We start from the raw sequence: 19,984 nt of genomic DNA on the forward strand, positions 1-19,984 counted from the left end.
AGTCTTCACTCGCTGAAAAGTTTGCAGATACCAAGATGGTTTCAAATAACACCATCTAGTGGAGCAGAGCTGCATGGATTTGCTGACGCGTCCGAAAAGGCATACGCAGCAGTAGTGTATCTGAAGGTTGAGTCTAAGATAATAATAGTGGCCGCAAAAAGCAAGGTAAATCCCATTAAAAATGCAAAGACTCTCCCAAAATTGGAATTATGTGCGGCACACCTCCTGGCGAAGCTACTTCAGAAGATCAAAAGGGTCTTGACATCAACCGCAAAAATGTATGCATGGAGTGATTCCATGATCACGTTAGCATGGATAAACAACTCAAAAAATAAAGACAAATTTATAAGAAATAGAGTCGTTGATATTTTGGAACGAATCCCTGAAGCGAAATGGGGATATGTTAAATCAAAAGAGAACCCAGCAGATTTGGGATCAAGAGGCGTTCCCCCCGAGACATTAATAACCACCAGGATATGGTGGGATGGGCCTGAATGGCTAGTGAAAGGTGAGCAAGAATGGCCCAAAATAAACGAGAAGTTAGCAGTGTCAGCAGCGACAAGAATTTCAGCGGAAGAGAATGGCGTGTATGAGAAAATTATGCAATTTTCGTCATTCAAGAAACAACAAAGGGTCATGGCATACATACTACGGTTTATTAAAGGATTGAGAGGAACGAAAGCAGAAATAGAGCATTTAACTGCGATCGAGCTAGAAGAGGCTGAAATGAGAATAATTAAACTGCACCAGGAATTAGAATGGCCAGCGGAAATAAAACAATTAAAAGTATCAGGAGCCGTGGATCACCGAAGCAAATTAGCTTTATTACACCCGCAGTTAGACAGTCTTGGAGTGATGAGAGTCGGAGGAAGACTTCATTATTCAACATTACCGTATAATCAAAAACATCCGATTATTATCCAGAAGTCAAGGTTAGCTGGAAACATCATCCGACATACCCATTTCGAAACACTGCATGGAGGAAATAGGGTGATGGAAAACATGATACGAAGGAAGTACTGGATTATCGGTGCAAAGAGCAGAATAAAGTTATGTATAAGATGCTGCCCAACATGTATACGCTATCGAGGTGAAGTAAGAAATCAACTGATGGGGGACCTTCCAGCATGCAGAGTCAATATAAGCCAGCCATTTCAACATTGTGGAATTGATTATGCGGGTCCGATTCAACTAAGATGCTCCAAAACTAGGGGAACGAAAGCCATGAAAGGCTATGTTGCTGTTTTTGTTTGTATGGTGACTAAAGCTATTCATTTGGAAGCAGTGAGCGAGCTTACTACGGATGCATTTCTAGCAGCTCTTAGACGATTCTTTGCTAGGAGAGGCAAATCAAGCGACATCTATTCGGATAACGGAACGAATTTCGTTGGGGCGTCAAAACAGCTTGAAAAAGATTATGTAGAAGCCATAAAAAATAACTTTAAAGTAGCGCCGATCTTGGAAAATGAACAAGTAAAATGGCATTTTATTCCCCCGGCAGCTCCTCACTTCGGAGGAATATGGGAAGCAGCTGTTAAGTCAATGAAGCATCACCTGAAAAGAATTATTGGAGACACGAAGTTAACATATGAAGAAGTGAGCACAGTGCTGTCTCAGATTGAAGCGGTTCTAAATTCAAGGCCTTTACACGAACTCAGTAGCAGCACGGAAGATGTCGACACAATAACACCAGGCCACTTCTTAATTGGGCGACCATTGTTAGAAGCTCCGGCGAAAAGCGATGAAGGAGACTTGGGATGCGTTAACCGGTGGAAATTAATACAACGAATAAAAAATCATTTTTGGAGAAAGTGGAAGGAAGAATATTTAACATCCTTGCAAAATCGAACAAAATGGAGAAAGAAAGAGCGGAATTTAGAGGTTGGACAAATGGTGATACTACGAAATGAGGATACTCACCCAGCTCGGTGGCCACTAGCAAAAGTCACAGAAGTACATACGGGCAAAGATGGAGTGGTAAGAGTGGTGACGGTTAAGACACAAAATGGGGAATTGAAGAGACCGGTCCATAAGTTATGCCCGCTAGAGCACGAAGATGAAAGATTGGAGGAGAAGAATATGGAAAACTTGCAGCGAAAAAATGCGCAGTTAAGCACGACTAGGCGATTACCAAGTATACTGGGAAATCCCACAATGATGATGATTATGTTGGTAATCATTTGTATGTTGATGCCGACTAAAGCTACGTTTGTGCACGAGCTGAACAGTTCCACGGCAATGTACTTGGATCCGATATCACAGACCCATATGTCATCATCTTCATGGAATATGGTCATATATTTCGAAATGCGAAGTTATTTGGATGCTTTGGAGCTTGCAGCAAGATTACTGGACAAATCAAAAGAAATATGTCCGAGACTCCAAACATTTCAAGATCAGTGCTGGTCAGTTATAAGGAACATGGAATACAAAATAAGTAAAATAAAGGCGAATAATCGTTTATTCATGAAAGAAGATAGACGCCAGAAAAGAGGAGCTCCATTGAAGTTCGTAGGCTCTTTTCAACATTGGGTTTTCGGAGTGATGGACGACGAAGATCGCGTGGCAATGGAAAACAACGTGAGAAACCTATTAGCGAACCAGCATGATCTTAAAGAACTAGAAAGGAAGCAGACATCTGTAGTTGATGCTACGGTCAATCTGCTAAAGAGAACGACAGATGAAGTCAATTCGCACTTTACGGAAATGAAGTGCAAAATTGAGAACATAAGCGCCACAATGAACGAGAATTATTACGTTTATAGAGAATCAATTCGGTTCTTTATAATCACCAAAGAAATACACGAGAGTATCACAGAATGTGACGAGGCGCAGAAAGAGGTCATCGACGTATTGTTGGAAGTGAACAATGGTCACTTTCACCCCGTGCTCATGAGTCCCAGTCAACTGCAGTCTGAGATAATAAGAATACGTAATGCTCTACCAGAGAAGTATGTTTTACCCGGTAAAAGCACTGGTGCAGAACTGAAGGAGGTGTTGCATTTAATGAGAGGTCATGGGATGTTTGTAGGCACTCAGTTGGTAATCGACTTGAAAATACCTCTTTTCAATAGGCAGTCATCGCAACTATACAGAGTTATTCCGATACCGTTTGAACGAAATAATGTCGTCATGATAGCGAGGACAAAGGCACCGTATATAGTGTACAATTTCGAATTGGATTCATTTCACTATCTAACGCAAGCCATGTTGAACGAGTGTAAAGGCACCTTGGATGATGAAATTGTTTGCGAAGAAAATTTTCCGTGGAGAGATGCGTCTACAAATGATTGCGAGTTAGCTCCTCTGAGGCCACACATAGATTTGAAGATACAACCAAACCGTACGGGTGTTTTCATTTCTCCTACTACAACATTGGTCCTTCGAGAGAAAGAGATCAGCGGCCGTAGAAAATATAGAAACAATATATTATAAATAAAACAGGAAAAGAAAAAGCCAAAAGGGCTGAACCAAGAATCATAAGAGCCAAGAATAAAGGCAACTACAAAACAAAAAAAAAATAAAAAAAAACAGCGCTAAAAAAAAAAAAAAAAAAAATATATCAAAAAAAAAACAAAACCAATTAATAACAGCTAAAAGGCAAATACTAAAAAAAAAAAAAAACAAATAATAAAAATGTCGGCAGATAGACATATTCTTTACAAAATTCAAAATAAAATCCTTAAGGAAATCATTGAGATTTCTGGAAAACTAAAGACGGAGAAGTTCAGAAAGGCTACATTGGAAAGTACGTCCAAGTCGCTAGAGAATAAAATGGAGGAAGCAAAGCTAAATAATTATAAATTAGAGCAACTTGGGCCGAATAGCGATGTCTACTTCAAGGACAACATCTGGGAGAGAATTGAGAGTTCCTATGAAAAATGCAAGGAACACATGCAACAAATTAGAGAGGAGCCCGAAAATGAGGAAACCGGAAGCGAAAAAGTGGAGCTTGCGCTACTGACAAATCCTACAACGACAACTGAGCACGAAAAGGGTGCAAGGAAAAAAGAGAACCAAGGAGCAGTAATGGAACAATTTCGGGCATTACAGGAAAACATGCTACTTCAATTTCAAACACAGCAGGAGCAACTGAAGAGACAGCAGGAGATATTTCAAAAGAAAATGGAGCAGATGCTACAAGAGCAATTATATGAGAAGAAGAGAGAAGTCACCCAGCAAGTAGAAGAGCGAGCAGCGTTGAAGGAATTGACCATAGCCACCCCACATACCAATAGTGAGAGAAAAAATGCAGTGCTGTCTCAATTCCGCAGAAGGATCATGAAGTTTTCCGATGCCATGGAAGCAGATATTTCTGGGGTCTCCATATATGCTCTAGAAAATATGAAGTCTATGTGGGAAAAACAATTCGACGACATCAAGCGGCTTCATTTGGAATTAACCACAGAACATGGAATGGAAGAAGTGGATGAAGAACTGGAAGACATAGAAGAAAAAATGAACACAAAAATACAAAATATAATTGTAAAGATGAGTGGCTTGAAAGAAGAATCACAGACTGTGGAATTAAAAAGGATAGAGATTCCATGCTTCAATGGAAATGTGGAGGATTGGAATTCCTTTCATGACCTGTTTAAGAAAATGGTAGATGGAAACTCTCAATTATCCGAAGTTCAAAAACTGTACTACCTAAAAACGAATTTAAGAGGAGATGCCTTCCGTTTAATTCAGCATCTGCAAGTCACAGACGCAAATTATAAAGCAGCATGGGAATTGCTGGAGAAGAGATATAATAATAAAAGAATTTTGTTCACGAAACTAGTGGACAAGATTCTGGATCACCCAAGTATAAACAGCCAAGTGGCGGTGGGTCTAAGAAAATTGCTAGACAGCGTGAATGAGAGTATTCATGCTTTAAAAGCAATGGATATTCCTTTAGACCATGCGGATCCAATTTTAGCCCGAATTATCATACGTAAACTCGATAAGGAGGGGCTTATTCAGTATGAGCAAAATGTAAAAAAATCTAAAGAGATTCAAAGACTGGCAGATGTGTTGGACTTTCTGGAACAGCAGTATCAAGCACTGGAGGCCTCAACAAGCAGAAAACAATTCGTACCAGGACTATTTAAGCCGCAGGATAGATCTGGAATGGCGGAAAAGAAGCAATGCCGATTCTGCAAGTTTAATGGGCATGATATTGTTGCTTGTAGGAAATTTGCGGCACAGTCATCGAACGAGAGATATAGTTGGGTAAAGACAGCGCAGTTATGCCTCAAATGTCTCAAACACGGGAAAGATAAGCGGTGTTTGAGTGATAGCAAATGTCAGAAGTGCGGATTGAGTCATAACACACTAATCCATTTGGAGAGAATCAGCAACACGAAGGCAATGACAACAAACTCAGCAACAAATGTTCTTCTGGCTACCGCCCAAGTTCGTGTAAAGTCTTTACATGGAGAATACGTAACATTAAGGGCTTTAATTGACCAAGGATCCCAAATAACATCGGTATCGGAAGACGCAGCGCAGCTACTACAACTACCAAAGACGAAGACGGAGGTGAAACTACGAGGTCTCGGAGAAACCATGGTGGGAATGGCAAAATCTAAAGTACTAATGGAAATAAGACCTAGATTTGTCAGCAACACTAAAATCAAAGTGGAAGCACTAGTCCTGCCGAAACTAGCATCAGCTCATCCAGATAATAGCTTCCAATACAATATTGGAAGATGGAAGAACATTAATCTGGCCGATCCAAACTTCAACAAATCTGAAAGAATCGATATGGTAATTGGGGCCGACCTTTTCCCACAAATATTGGAGGGAGGAGTTCGTCATGATGAAGCGATTGTGGCACAAAACACGAAGTTTGGCTGGATCCTGTCTGGAAAAATACTAATGAGGCCTGGAAAAGGTAGCGGAAGGTATGTTGCTACCACAACTATTGAGCGATTTTGGGAAATTGAGGAGATAGAAGACGAAGAAACGATCATGGAAGATGATTATTGCTTAAAACTCTATGAAGAAACAACACGAGTAGACCAATCAGGAAGATTCGTCGTCAGGTTACCGTTTGCTGAAGACAAGGTATTGGGAGAATCACATAAAAGAGCAATGGCAAGATTTTTAAATATGGAGAAAAGACTGGAAGAATGTACGGAGTTGAGAGAAGAATATGTAAGGACGATAGATGAGCTAATATCAATGGGGCACATGGTGAAGGTAGAGACGAAAAAACTAGCGAAGTATTATATGCCCCATCAAGCGGTTGTCCGAGAAACCAGTCTTACCACTAAAGTAAGGGTTGTGTTCGATGCGTCATCAAAAACATCGAATGGAAAGTCGCTGAACGATATCCTTCATACAGGTCCCAAACTACAAAAGGACATATTCGACATCATTACTAAGTGGAGATCGTGGAGATTCGTCATATCAGCCGATGTGGAAAAAATGTTCCGACAAATTAAAGTAGAAGAGGAAGACCAGGAATATCAGTATGTACTCTGGAGAAATAGTAGGTCCGAGCCGGTGCAACAATATAAGCTCACTACGGTCACATATGGCACGGCGTCAGCACCGTTTCTGGCCATAAGGACGCTTATAGAAATTGGTAAGAGATGTACAAATCAGGGCATTGGCAATAGAATAAAGGACGATTTCTATATGGACGATTTGCTAACAGGAGCAAATTCAAAGGAAGAGTGCCGGGATGTTCAAAAACTAATATCGAAAGAGCTAGAAACTTACGGTTTACATTTAAGAAAATGGATCGCAAATGCCCCTGAAGTTTTGTGTGCCGTAAGCAGAAGAGAAGAAAATGAAGTACTACAGATACGAGAAGATGAGTGTCTGAAAACATTAGGGTTACAGTGGAACCCAACCATGGATTGCTTCACATTCAACATGCAAATAGGCGGTGAAGATAGAGTAACTAAGAGATTGGCGTTGTCGAGTCTGGCAAAGATTTTTGATCCATTGGGTTGGCTGACCCCAGTAACGGTAACTGCCAAGCTATTCATTCAATATTTATGGAGGCAACAAATAGAATGGGACGTACCATTGGAGGAAAAATTGAGCGCTGATTGGAAGAGATTTGCGCAAAGTCTTCACTCGCTGAAAAGTTTGCAGATACCAAGATGGTTTCAAATAACACCATCTAGTGGAGCAGAGCTGCATGGATTTGCTGACGCGTCCGAAAAGGCATACGCAGCAGTAGTGTATCTGAAGGTTGAGTCTAAGATAATAATAGTGGCCGCAAAAAGCAAGGTAAATCCCATTAAAAATGCAAAGACTCTCCCAAAATTGGAATTATGTGCGGCACACCTCCTGGCGAAGCTACTTCAGAAGATCAAAAGGGTCTTGACATCAACCGCAAAAATGTATGCATGGAGTGATTCCATGATCACGTTAGCATGGATAAACAACTCAAAAAATAAAGACAAATTTATAAGAAATAGAGTCGTTGATATTTTGGAACGAATCCCTGAAGCGAAATGGGGATATGTTAAATCAAAAGAGAACCCAGCAGATTTGGGATCAAGAGGCGTTCCCCCCGAGACATTAATAACCACCAGGATATGGTGGGATGGGCCTGAATGGCTAGTGAAAGGTGAGCAAGAATGGCCCAAAATAAACGAGAAGTTAGCAGTGTCAGCAGCGACAAGAATTTCAGCGGAAGAGAATGGCGTGTATGAGAAAATTATGCAATTTTCGTCATTCAAGAAACAACAAAGGGTCATGGCATACATACTACGGTTTATTAAAGGATTGAGAGGAACGAAAGCAGAAATAGAGCATTTAACTGCGATCGAGCTAGAAGAGGCTGAAATGAGAATAATTAAACTGCACCAGGAATTAGAATGGCCAGCGGAAATAAAACAATTAAAAGTATCAGGAGCCGTGGATCACCGAAGCAAATTAGCTTTATTACACCCGCAGTTAGACAGTCTTGGAGTGATGAGAGTCGGAGGAAGACTTCATTATTCAACATTACCGTATAATCAAAAACATCCGATTATTATCCAGAAGTCAAGGTTAGCTGGAAACATCATCCGACATACCCATTTCGAAACACTGCATGGAGGAAATAGGGTGATGGAAAACATGATACGAAGGAAGTACTGGATTATCGGTGCAAAGAGCAGAATAAAGTTATGTATAAGATGCTGCCCAACATGTATACGCTATCGAGGTGAAGTAAGAAATCAACTGATGGGGGACCTTCCAGCATGCAGAGTCAATATAAGCCAGCCATTTCAACATTGTGGAATTGATTATGCGGGTCCGATTCAACTAAGATGCTCCAAAACTAGGGGAACGAAAGCCATGAAAGGCTATGTTGCTGTTTTTGTTTGTATGGTGACTAAAGCTATTCATTTGGAAGCAGTGAGCGAGCTTACTACGGATGCATTTCTAGCAGCTCTTAGACGATTCTTTGCTAGGAGAGGCAAATCAAGCGACATCTATTCGGATAACGGAACGAATTTCGTTGGGGCGTCAAAACAGCTTGAAAAAGATTATGTAGAAGCCATAAAAAATAACTTTAAAGTAGCGCCGATCTTGGAAAATGAACAAGTAAAATGGCATTTTATTCCCCCGGCAGCTCCTCACTTCGGAGGAATATGGGAAGCAGCTGTTAAGTCAATGAAGCATCACCTGAAAAGAATTATTGGAGACACGAAGTTAACATATGAAGAAGTGAGCACAGTGCTGTCTCAGATTGAAGCGGTTCTAAATTCAAGGCCTTTACACGAACTCAGTAGCAGCACGGAAGATGTCGACACAATAACACCAGGCCACTTCTTAATTGGGCGACCATTGTTAGAAGCTCCGGCGAAAAGCGATGAAGGAGACTTGGGATGCGTTAACCGGTGGAAATTAATACAACGAATAAAAAATCATTTTTGGAGAAAGTGGAAGGAAGAATATTTAACATCCTTGCAAAATCGAACAAAATGGAGAAAGAAAGAGCGGAATTTAGAGGTTGGACAAATGGTGATACTACGAAATGAGGATACTCACCCAGCTCGGTGGCCACTAGCAAAAGTCACAGAAGTACATACGGGCAAAGATGGAGTGGTAAGAGTGGTGACGGTTAAGACACAAAATGGGGAATTGAAGAGACCGGTCCATAAGTTATGCCCGCTAGAGCACGAAGATGAAAGATTGGAGGAGAAGAATATGGAAAACTTGCAGCGAAAAAATGCGCAGTTAAGCACGACTAGGCGATTACCAAGTATACTGGGAAATCCCACAATGATGATGATTATGTTGGTAATCATTTGTATGTTGATGCCGACTAAAGCTACGTTTGTGCACGAGCTGAACAGTTCCACGGCAATGTACTTGGATCCGATATCACAGACCCATATGTCATCATCTTCATGGAATATGGTCATATATTTCGAAATGCGAAGTTATTTGGATGCTTTGGAGCTTGCAGCAAGATTACTGGACAAATCAAAAGAAATATGTCCGAGACTCCAAACATTTCAAGATCAGTGCTGGTCAGTTATAAGGAACATGGAATACAAAATAAGTAAAATAAAGGCGAATAATCGTTTATTCATGAAAGAAGATAGACGCCAGAAAAGAGGAGCTCCATTGAAGTTCGTAGGCTCTTTTCAACATTGGGTTTTCGGAGTGATGGACGACGAAGATCGCGTGGCAATGGAAAACAACGTGAGAAACCTATTAGCGAACCAGCATGATCTTAAAGAACTAGAAAGGAAGCAGACATCTGTAGTTGATGCTACGGTCAATCTGCTAAAGAGAACGACAGATGAAGTCAATTCGCACTTTACGGAAATGAAGTGCAAAATTGAGAACATAAGCGCCACAATGAACGAGAATTATTACGTTTATAGAGAATCAATTCGGTTCTTTATAATCACCAAAGAAATACACGAGAGTATCACAGAATGTGACGAGGCGCAGAAAGAGGTCATCGACGTATTGTTGGAAGTGAACAATGGTCACTTTCACCCCGTGCTCATGAGTCCCAGTCAACTGCAGTCTGAGATAATAAGAATACGTAATGCTCTACCAGAGAAGTATGTTTTACCCGGTAAAAGCACTGGTGCAGAACTGAAGGAGGTGTTGCATTTAATGAGAGGTCATGGGATGTTTGTAGGCACTCAGTTGGTAATCGACTTGAAAATACCTCTTTTCAATAGGCAGTCATCGCAACTATACAGAGTTATTCCGATACCGTTTGAACGAAATAATGTCGTCATGATAGCGAGGACAAAGGCACCGTATATAGTGTACAATTTCGAATTGGATTCATTTCACTATCTAACGCAAGCCATGTTGAACGAGTGTAAAGGCACCTTGGATGATGAAATTGTTTGCGAAGAAAATTTTCCGTGGAGAGATGCGTCTACTAATGATTGCGAGTTAGCTCCTCTGAGGCCACACATAAACTTGAAGTGCACTTACGATGAAGTAGAAAACAGTCCATATTTTATACAGCTCAAACGCAAGGCAAACTGGTTATTCAAGATATTTGCTAACACAACAGCTCACGTGAAATGTTCGGACAAACAGCAAACCCTAATGGAGCTTCCACAGCAAGGTATTTTAGTCCTAGAGCCAGACTGTGCGGCAAGGATAGACCAAATCACATTGGTGGCGGTCCATCAGCAAAAGGATGAGATATCTTCCAAATTTCCCTCAGTTCTTTTGAAGGATGTGAGTCCGGCTGAAAGAGAAATCATAAAACCCCTTGGAAATGTACTGGTCAATCATCACGAAGAGATCAACCAACTGAAGAAGGTCGTGGACAATTTAAAGAAGGAAGGAATAAAATTAAGAGGCTTAGAGTTCCATCATTGGTCCGGTCATTTGGCATTTATTTTAGTTATAATAATATCAATAATTCTAATAATTCTATGCATAAGAGGAAAGATAAGGAAGAGGCGCATAGCTGCAATTCAGTTCCCAGGGGTGCCGACGGTCTAGAATGTTTATTTGCCGGCCGGGAGAATGTTCATAAAAATATGAACACAATCTATACATTAGAATAATCTTAAGGTGGAGTAATAAAATATCTTAAGCATACTTTTCTTATCAAAATAGTTCAGGTCATTAGGATCATTTATCCCTACTCTTTCAATAGAGATTGTTTATCTCTTTACAGTTTATGGTTTCTTAATGCATATCTAATGTAGCCATAAAGTAAATGAGTTTACAAGCGATAATTGTTTAGGGTTTTCCTGCCGCGCATATGGAAGACGCTTAGGTAGTTTATGACCGGCTTATCACTTAAAAGGGACGCTGTAATTAGGTACTGTTGTTATTCGTCTAATAAGGAAGATAAGATTGTTCGCTTAGTGTAGTTTAAGAATTAGTTGGTAAGATAGTATATAAACAGGATTGAATGGCATAATAAATTAGATTTGAAGATACAACCAAACCGTACGGGTGTTTTCATTTCTCCTACTACAACAATACCTTTTCTTGTGAGAGGGAAAACGGGGGAGCGTTTCGTGAGCCAAGAGTTGAGTGGGTTGAGGTGAAGTCTGCTTTACTTCACATCTTCAGGGCAATAGTTGTAGGTTTCGTTCCAGGTAGAGAAGTTGAAAGAAACCCAAGTAAAGTACGCACAGAAATTAAGGTGGTTGATTAGGATCGACTTTATTTCTTTGAAGCGATCTTACCAGTTTGGCGGATGAAGTCAAAAGAGGTTGAAGTCTTAAGACTACGAGCGGAAGTTTTAATTTTGACATGGCTTGTGTTGCGGTGAAATTGTCAAACTTTGGCACAACTTGATATTTTTTCAGTAAATGTGGATTTCAAATATTTATATAGGAGTTGAATTAAGCTTGCAAATTGCTTTTAATAGGAGGTTTACAATATCAGGGTACTTTTTAAGAATAATTAAACGCTACCTTAGAGAAAGAGTTTTGGTCTACGACACGAGTTCTGGTACGAAGAGGTTACACATAACGTCAGTAGCGGCTCAAGGGTCCTTCCTGGGCACGGATCTATGGAACATCTGTTACGATGACATCCTAAGGATGGAATTGTCTGATATGACATTCCTCGGAGAATACGCAGACGACGTTGTGGCAGTCATACCAGCGAGAAACACGGAAGAAGCACAGCGTAAGCTAAAGCTGGTTATGATCCGCTCGAGGAACTGGCTACGCGAATGCGGACTAAAGTTTGCCACACACAAGACTGAATTAGTTTTGGTAACTAGATGGATAATTCCCCTGGAAATATACATGTGAGTCGACAACATAGTCATCACGACAAGTAAGGTGTGTAACGACGAGTTTACCTCTGGGTGCTGGGGTACAGCTCACCGGTGGCAGATTCAGTCACAGAAATTTGTTTGTGTCAGTGACAAAGAGAGAAAAGGCAGGTAGTACTTAATCTAGGCGTTATCGGTTTACACTTAGGTTCTAGAATTAGATCTGCTGCCTGGCGATGTCAATCCTGAAGACGTGAATCGCTCACGACGTGGATATGCCTCTAAGTCACAGTGAGGCGGTCGCAGGTCGATGGCACGAGTATGCGTTCAGGTCAGCTCAGCTGCTTTTACGTCGGAGTATGACACGAATTTACAGGGTAGTGGTTGTAGACTCTTGACTCGAATGGGTGTTCGCGGGCTCAGCGGCTCTTGTGTCGGAAGGACAAAGGCGAGGTGCTGGCTGTGGTTGTCTCGGGGCGTGGCTCACTCACGGCGTAGATTTGGCGCTAACTCATGTCTAATGGACAAAAGCGATGTGCTGGCTATGTTGGTTTTAGAGACGTGATTCACTCACGGCGGGAATACGAAATGAAAGAGAAGAGATTGCAAGTAAAATTACGCCCAATGTTACTATGGGATTAAAACTAAGCCAGTAATCGGCTTGTTGTGCGCTCTGAACGCTAAAAGGTAACCTCGAAAAAAAATTTAAGTAAAGGTGTCTGTTAGCCGCGAAAGCAGGGCAATGACATAGAAATGCTCCAGCGTCTCATCATCTTCCTCACATGCTATACACATGCTATCTACGTAGCAAACGGGTTCAAATCCCTCCTCAGTCGGCATCCGTAAAAGGTAATTTATGGTGGTCACCCATAGGAGTTGCATTTTATGGCAACTCCTATGGGTGACCACCATTGGACGCTGTGGCGTGCCTTGTGCGACTTTTTTCCTTATATGATTGGCATGAGACCCACAATTTATGGTTTATCCACTCTCCAAGGACACGGTCCCCCCAATACTGGTCCAAGGATTTGATCAGTGTGTCGGTCCGCACATTTTTAAATTCCCCTCGATGTCAGTGCATACCACGAAGGATATGATCTTTCTCTTCCAACACAGAGCATAAGAACTCCATGTAGGATTTGTTCGAAGCTCTTTTCTGTTCGTCTGGCAACTTATTCAGCCCTTTAGATTTCGCAGATCTATGGTGTTTTTGTAGCTTTCGTCTTATTGAAGAGTCTTCTGCAACCCTTTCTTAATCCAATTAGTTCTGTCAACCATGGCAGTCGTTGTTTGTCCCTTCAATTTCGGTCTATTTCGGGTCATATTTCGATATAGCTGTTATATCGAGCGATTTTCTAAATAATTTTTTACAATGTTTAGTTAGAAAAAAAATTAAATTGGTCCATTTCCAGAATGTTAAAATCATATTTCATAGATTGTATTGTAAATAAATATTTGTTCGCAATTAACCGAATTCTCCTCGGCTATTTCAATGACTGAGTGCCATGCAATCAATGGGATGAAATGACATTGAGATTTGGTTTGGTGTGTGAAATTTTGTAAATTCGGGGAAATTCTTGATTTTTTTTTTTAAATCAAATATTCGAATTTTCTCTTTGGGTAAAGTATGCGAAGCAAAGAAAGAGTAAAATGAAGAAATATATTCAACGAACAGATACACAGACGCAATTTATATGTAAATTTTTTGAATTGTAATTAAATAACAACCTTCTTTTATGACAACAAAGGGCGCGAATCTTATCACAGCTTTTGGGGTTTGGTTTGAATTACGATCGTAAGGGCATTTCCAGAGAAAACATACAATAGACAGTATCAAGTTTAAACACTGCATCATGACTATGGTACATCCTATTATAAGTAAGTAGAACTTGGTGAGGGTGATGGATTGGAAGGCGACGTTCAGTGGGATAAGATAGAAAACAAGTAAGAGCGTGCTAAGTTCGGCCGGGCCGAATCTTGGGAACCCACCACCATGGATTCTGCTTAAATATAGAAGCTATATCTAGTTATAGACCGAAGTGGAACGTACTTGCCAAAATTTCAGACATATCGGATAAATATCGCAGCTTGTAAAGGCTGAAAAAGTCAAATCGGAAAATAGGTTTATATGGGAGCTACATCATGTAGCTCTCAAGAAGTCAAATCGGGAGATCAGTTTATATGGGATCTATATCAGGTTATACACAGATTTAAACCGTACTTGGCACAGCTGTTGAAAACTATGTGCAAAATTTCATCCAAATCGGCCAACAATTTCAGCTTCCAGGGGCTCAGGAAGTCAAATCGGGAGATTGGTTTATATGGGAGTTATATCAGTTTAAAAATCGATTTATACCGCACTTGACTCGGTTGTTGGGAGTCATAACAGAATACTATGTGCAAAATTTTAGCATATTCGGATGGAAATTGAGGCTTCCAGGGGCTCAAGAAGTCAAATCGGGAGATCAGTTTTTATGGGAGCTATATTAGGTTTTAACCGATTTAAAACGTACTATGCACAGTTGTAAGAAGTCATAACAGATCACCAAGTGCAAAAGTGTGGCTTCCATGGGCTCAAGAAGTCAAATCGGGGGATCGGTTTATATGGGACCAACATCATTGTAAAGTATCTGTATAAAATTTCAAACGGCTATCTTTAGGTTTCGACAGACGGACATGGCTAGTTCGAATCAGAATTCCGAGACGATTAAGTATATATATACTTTATGGCGTCCTTTAACAATACTTCGAGGTGTTACAAATGGAATGACAAGATTGGTATACCCCCATCCTATGGTGGTGGGTACAAAAATTGTAAATTGCAAAAGTGTAAATTTGCCGTTTGGGAACGGGTATCTCCACCCGAAATTATATTTTAATACTCTCCACTGAGGGAGGGGGGTATATTCATTTTGTCTTTCCGTTTGCAATATATCAAAATATCCATTTCCGACCCTATGATGTACATATATTCTTGATCAGCGTGGTCTTGGCCCATAAAAGCCAAATTTATTATTGGATTTTGGTGAAATTTGGGATAGTAAGTTGTGTTAGGCCTTTCGAAATTTTTCTTCAAGTTGGCCCAGATCGGTCCAGATTTGGATAAAGCTGCCATATAGATCGATCTCTCGATTTAAGGTTTTAGGCCCATAAAAGGCGCATTTATTGTCCGATTTCGCCGAAATTTGGGACAGTGAGTTAAGTTAAGCCCCTCGACATATTTCTGCAATTTGGTTTAGATTGATCAAGATTTGCATATAGCTGCCATATAGACCGATCTATCGATTTAAGGTTTTGGGCCCATAAAAGGCGCATTTATTGTCCGATGTGGCCCAAATTTGAGACAGTGTGTTATGTTATGCCCATCGACATTTTTCTTCAATTTGGCTCAGACCGGTTCAGACTTGTTTTTTTATCTTATCCCACAGTTCGTCAAAACAGCACAGGATGGCGATGTGTTTTATTATAACTGCCATGATATGAAGCATGAGTTTGATTGTGGATTTGTAATAAGTCGGTGACTGAAAAACGATATTTCCTGATATATTGGTTGCCCAAAAAGTAATTGCGGATTTTTTAAAAGAAAGTAAATGCATTTTTAATAAAACTTAGAATGAACTTTAATCAAATATACTTTTTTTAAACTTTTTTCTAAAGCAAGCTAAAAGTAACAGCTGATAACTGACAGTAGAATGAATGCAATTACCGAGTCACAAGCTGTGAAAAAATTTGTCAACGTCGACTATATGAAAAATCCGCAATTACATTTTGGGCAACCCAATACAATACAATACTCATAAAAGCCAAAAGTTTTATATATGTCCATGCCCCGACAATAGACAAAGACTAAAAGACTAAGTATATATATTATGAGGGTCTAGAGCGAATATGACATTTAAATCGTGCAAGAAGAGGTAAATGACAAGAGAGGAAAGGGAGAGGAAGGAAAAAAATTTGAACTATTATCTTGTTGCAGCAAAAGTTAACATCGGTTTATGCATAGCAAGAAATATATCTTCTAGCACTTCATGGAATTTGGACGTCAGAACATTGCAAATGCAGCTGATTGTAACGGCATACAATTTTTTGAAGTAAGCATTTCCTGTTCCAATAGTCTGCCGGCGCAATACAAAAGCATTGCTGTAAAATTCTTACTTGGATACCAAAATCCTTCCTTAAGAAACCTATGGAACGACCAAGAGTGTCCAAAAACTATAGAAGTCAAAAATCCTGTAGATAGCCCCAATACGTTCAGAAGTTTCACAAGAAAGGCAAGGAGTAGAAAAAATAGAAAGAAGAGAGAAATGTAGAGGAATGTAGAGGAATGAGTGTGAACGAACTGAGAGTTTCAGGCATCAGAATGAAATTCGAAAATTCTTTGAATGAATCGCATTTTTATACCCTACACCATAGGATGGGGGTATACTAATTTCGTCATTCTGTTTGTAACTCTTCGAAATATTCGTCTAAGACCCCATAAAATATATATATTCTTGATCGTCATGACCTTTTAATTCGAATTTAAAAATGTCCGTCCGTCCGTCTGTCTGAAAGCACGCTTACTTCCGAACGAGTAAAGCAAGCCGTTTCAAATTTAGCACAAATACTTCTTGTTAGTATAGGTCAGTTGGGATTGTAAATGGGACATATGGGTCCATGTTTTGATATAGCTGCCATATAAACCGATCTTGGCTCTTGACTTCTTGAGCTTCTAGAGCGCGTAATTCTCATCCGAATTGGCTGAAATTTTGCACGTAGTGTTTTGGTATCACTTCCAACAACTGTGTTAAGTATGATTCAAATCTATTCACAATCTGGTATAGCTGTCATATAAACCGATCTTGGATTTTGATTTCTTGAGCCAATGAAGGCGCAATTCTCATCCGATTTGGCTGAAATTTTGATTGAGGTGTTTTGTTATGACTTCCAATGACTGTGCTATGTATGGCGGAAATCGTTACATAACCTGATATTTTATACAACTTCTTCTCTCATGACCCTCAACATACATGTCTAATATTGTCTGAATCGATCAATAACTTGAAACAGCTCCCATATAGAGCGTTCTCCCGTTTTTGCTTCTTGAGCCCCTACAAGGCGCAATTCTTATCCGAATGAACTGAAATATTACACAAAGACTTCTACAATGTTCAGCATTCATTTGTGGTCCGAATTGGACTATAATTAGATATAGCTCTAATAGCATAACAGTTCTTATCCAATATTCTGTGTTTGTCTAAAAAAGAGGTACTACGCATAGAACTTGACAAATGTGACCCATGGTGGAGGGTATATAAGATTCGGCCCAGCCGAACCTAGCAATCTCTTACTTGTTATATTTGCTTAAGGTCTGCGATTAAATGGCAAACAATTCTTTCAATTTATATTTTTAATGGAATTTCCTCTCGACATTTCTATTGACATCGTCTATCAGTGGCAGGAGATATTTAATCAGCTAGTACTAATGAATGTAAGTGGAATTTCCCTTGTTAGGCTCTTTGTCTATTATAGTGGTTGAAAGTATATTAGAATTCAATATGAACCTATGGCTCCTAAAAGATTAGATTATAAATATTACAACATGTTTGTTCTGTATATCGTAAATGGTGGCGAGGCGGTGCGAGCTGGCTCGTTCCAATTAATCTGAAATGAAATCTATCTGATGTAGATTTTTGCAATAAACACACAGAATGCTTGAAGAGAATGCTTGTGTGATAAACCTTTACTATGGCTATTTTATTCAAATGGCCTCTTATCCACTTTTCAAATTCTTAACGTCCTCTTAACTGCATAAGTCCTGGGTTTAACTCCGTGTTTAACAATGCCATTGCCAAACCGCATATAACGAAACAAAACCAATTAATCCAGAAAAGAAGTTCCGGCATCCTTCCTACGGAGCATAGTATTGTGTTGGGATTATCTACTAAAATAAGTTGTATTTTGAGCCATAAGCATAGTTGCTGTCGCGGCTTCTGTAGCTAGTTAGAAATAAAGGATTTTTTTTCACATGAATCCCATTTCTAATATCGCAGTCTATGCTTTACAAAATAGAAAAGAAGCCGAGGAATATTTCTAAACTTCTTTTAAGTTGGCTGCAACTTAAATAAATTGCCATATCTCCTACTGCCACTAGTGGAAGTTTACTGACACTGCCAGTGTCAAACTTCGATAACCCCACAGCTTTCAATCCAAGAAAAAATAAAGCGAAATTTTCTTTAAAGTAATCAAATAAATGAAAGTCATTTAAAGCATTACAAGAAAATCCCACAAATGCAAATTTTACCACTACTATGCAAATGTCTGAAAATATTGTCATCGTATGGTGTATTAAAGAAATGATGTGCTTGTAGCGCTTTTATAAGACACTGCCTCACAGCATCATACAGTGATCTAAAATGCAAAGAGTGGAAAAAAAAACTTTTCTGCATAACAAAATGACTAAAACAGGGGACTAAACTTTTCCCAGAAATATTCCAATACGAAACACGGGGCAAACTTCTCACGTATCAATAAGTGTTGTTCGATTCATGTTTAAGCTTTATGATAAGGACTTCCTTTTAATAGCCAGAGCGATACATCTTTGGGTAAACATTTTAACTGCTGGTACGGTCAGGAAATAAGTCCTGTTTGGGGGTGCAGGTATGGCCTTTCAGATATTTCGCTCCAATGTGGATATCATATTGGTGGTCTACTCCCAAATACCTCTCATCTGAGCCTTAAATTGCTATGGTGGGAAAATGTGTCCGCAGTGGGCTGTTTTTGGGGGTGGGGTGGACCCTAATGTATCACATTCGTACTCTAGTCTCAAATACCTTCCATTTGAGTTTAATATTGTCATTGTTGGTTTAAATTTCCATTTGGCGGGCTTTGGAGGTGAGGCGGCCGCCCTAAACAATTTACAATAATAAACAAACTAAATTTTGCGAAAATCGCCCCATCCATCTCCGAAATATGTAAATTGCAAATTTTGCCCATGAACATTCCACTAAGGAACAGGGGCAAACTTCTCACATATCAATGAGTGCAGTCCGATTCAAGTTTAAGCTCAATGATAAGGGCCGAGTCCTAACGGCGTGCCGCAGTGCGACACCTCTTTGAAGAGAAGTTTTACATGGCATAGTACCTCACAAATGTTGCCAGAATTAGGAGTTGAAAACACAGCTGAAAATTTTTTTCTGATGGTCTCGCCAGGATGCGAACCCAGGCGTACAGCGTCATAGGCGGACATGCTAACCTCTGCGCTACGGTGGCCTCCCTCCGAAATATGGCGTTGATGAAAATAGTGTAAGGGGAGGGTCCACTCATTATGGTTTGAATGTTAGATCTACTTCATTCTCTTGGTTTTGGTGGTGGATTGGAGTAGTCACACTCTTTGGCACGAAAGTGGATATCAGATTCATACTCTGCATATATGTGTAGTTCAGGGGGAGTTTATGAGATGGGTCGTCCCTGAAACTCTTGACCACAAAACAGACATCGGATTTGAGTCCCTATTTGCCATAAAGGCAAATATGGCCGGTTTGAAGGGAGTTTAGGGGGTGGACCCTGAAATAATATCAACATCGTGCTAAAGCACGAATTAATTGAGCCCCATAATGTCAAGCATTTTGAAGGTGGCAATCAAGACATTCAGGGCTACGTCTCTCTTTCAGATTCAGACCAATTAATTTTTTTAATTGGTTATCTACATTCAAAATCATATATCGAAGCTACCACTTGGGATACCACATTTGTATACCCTCCACCATAGGATGGGGGTATACTAATTACGATCAGGCAGTCTAAAACAGATCTCAGTCCCTGGGTTCTCAATGTTAACCC

Source organism: Stomoxys calcitrans, chromosome 4, assembly GCF_963082655.1.
Source record: "Stomoxys calcitrans chromosome 4, idStoCalc2.1, whole genome shotgun sequence".
Taxonomy (NCBI): Eukaryota; Metazoa; Arthropoda; class Insecta; order Diptera; family Muscidae; genus Stomoxys; species Stomoxys calcitrans.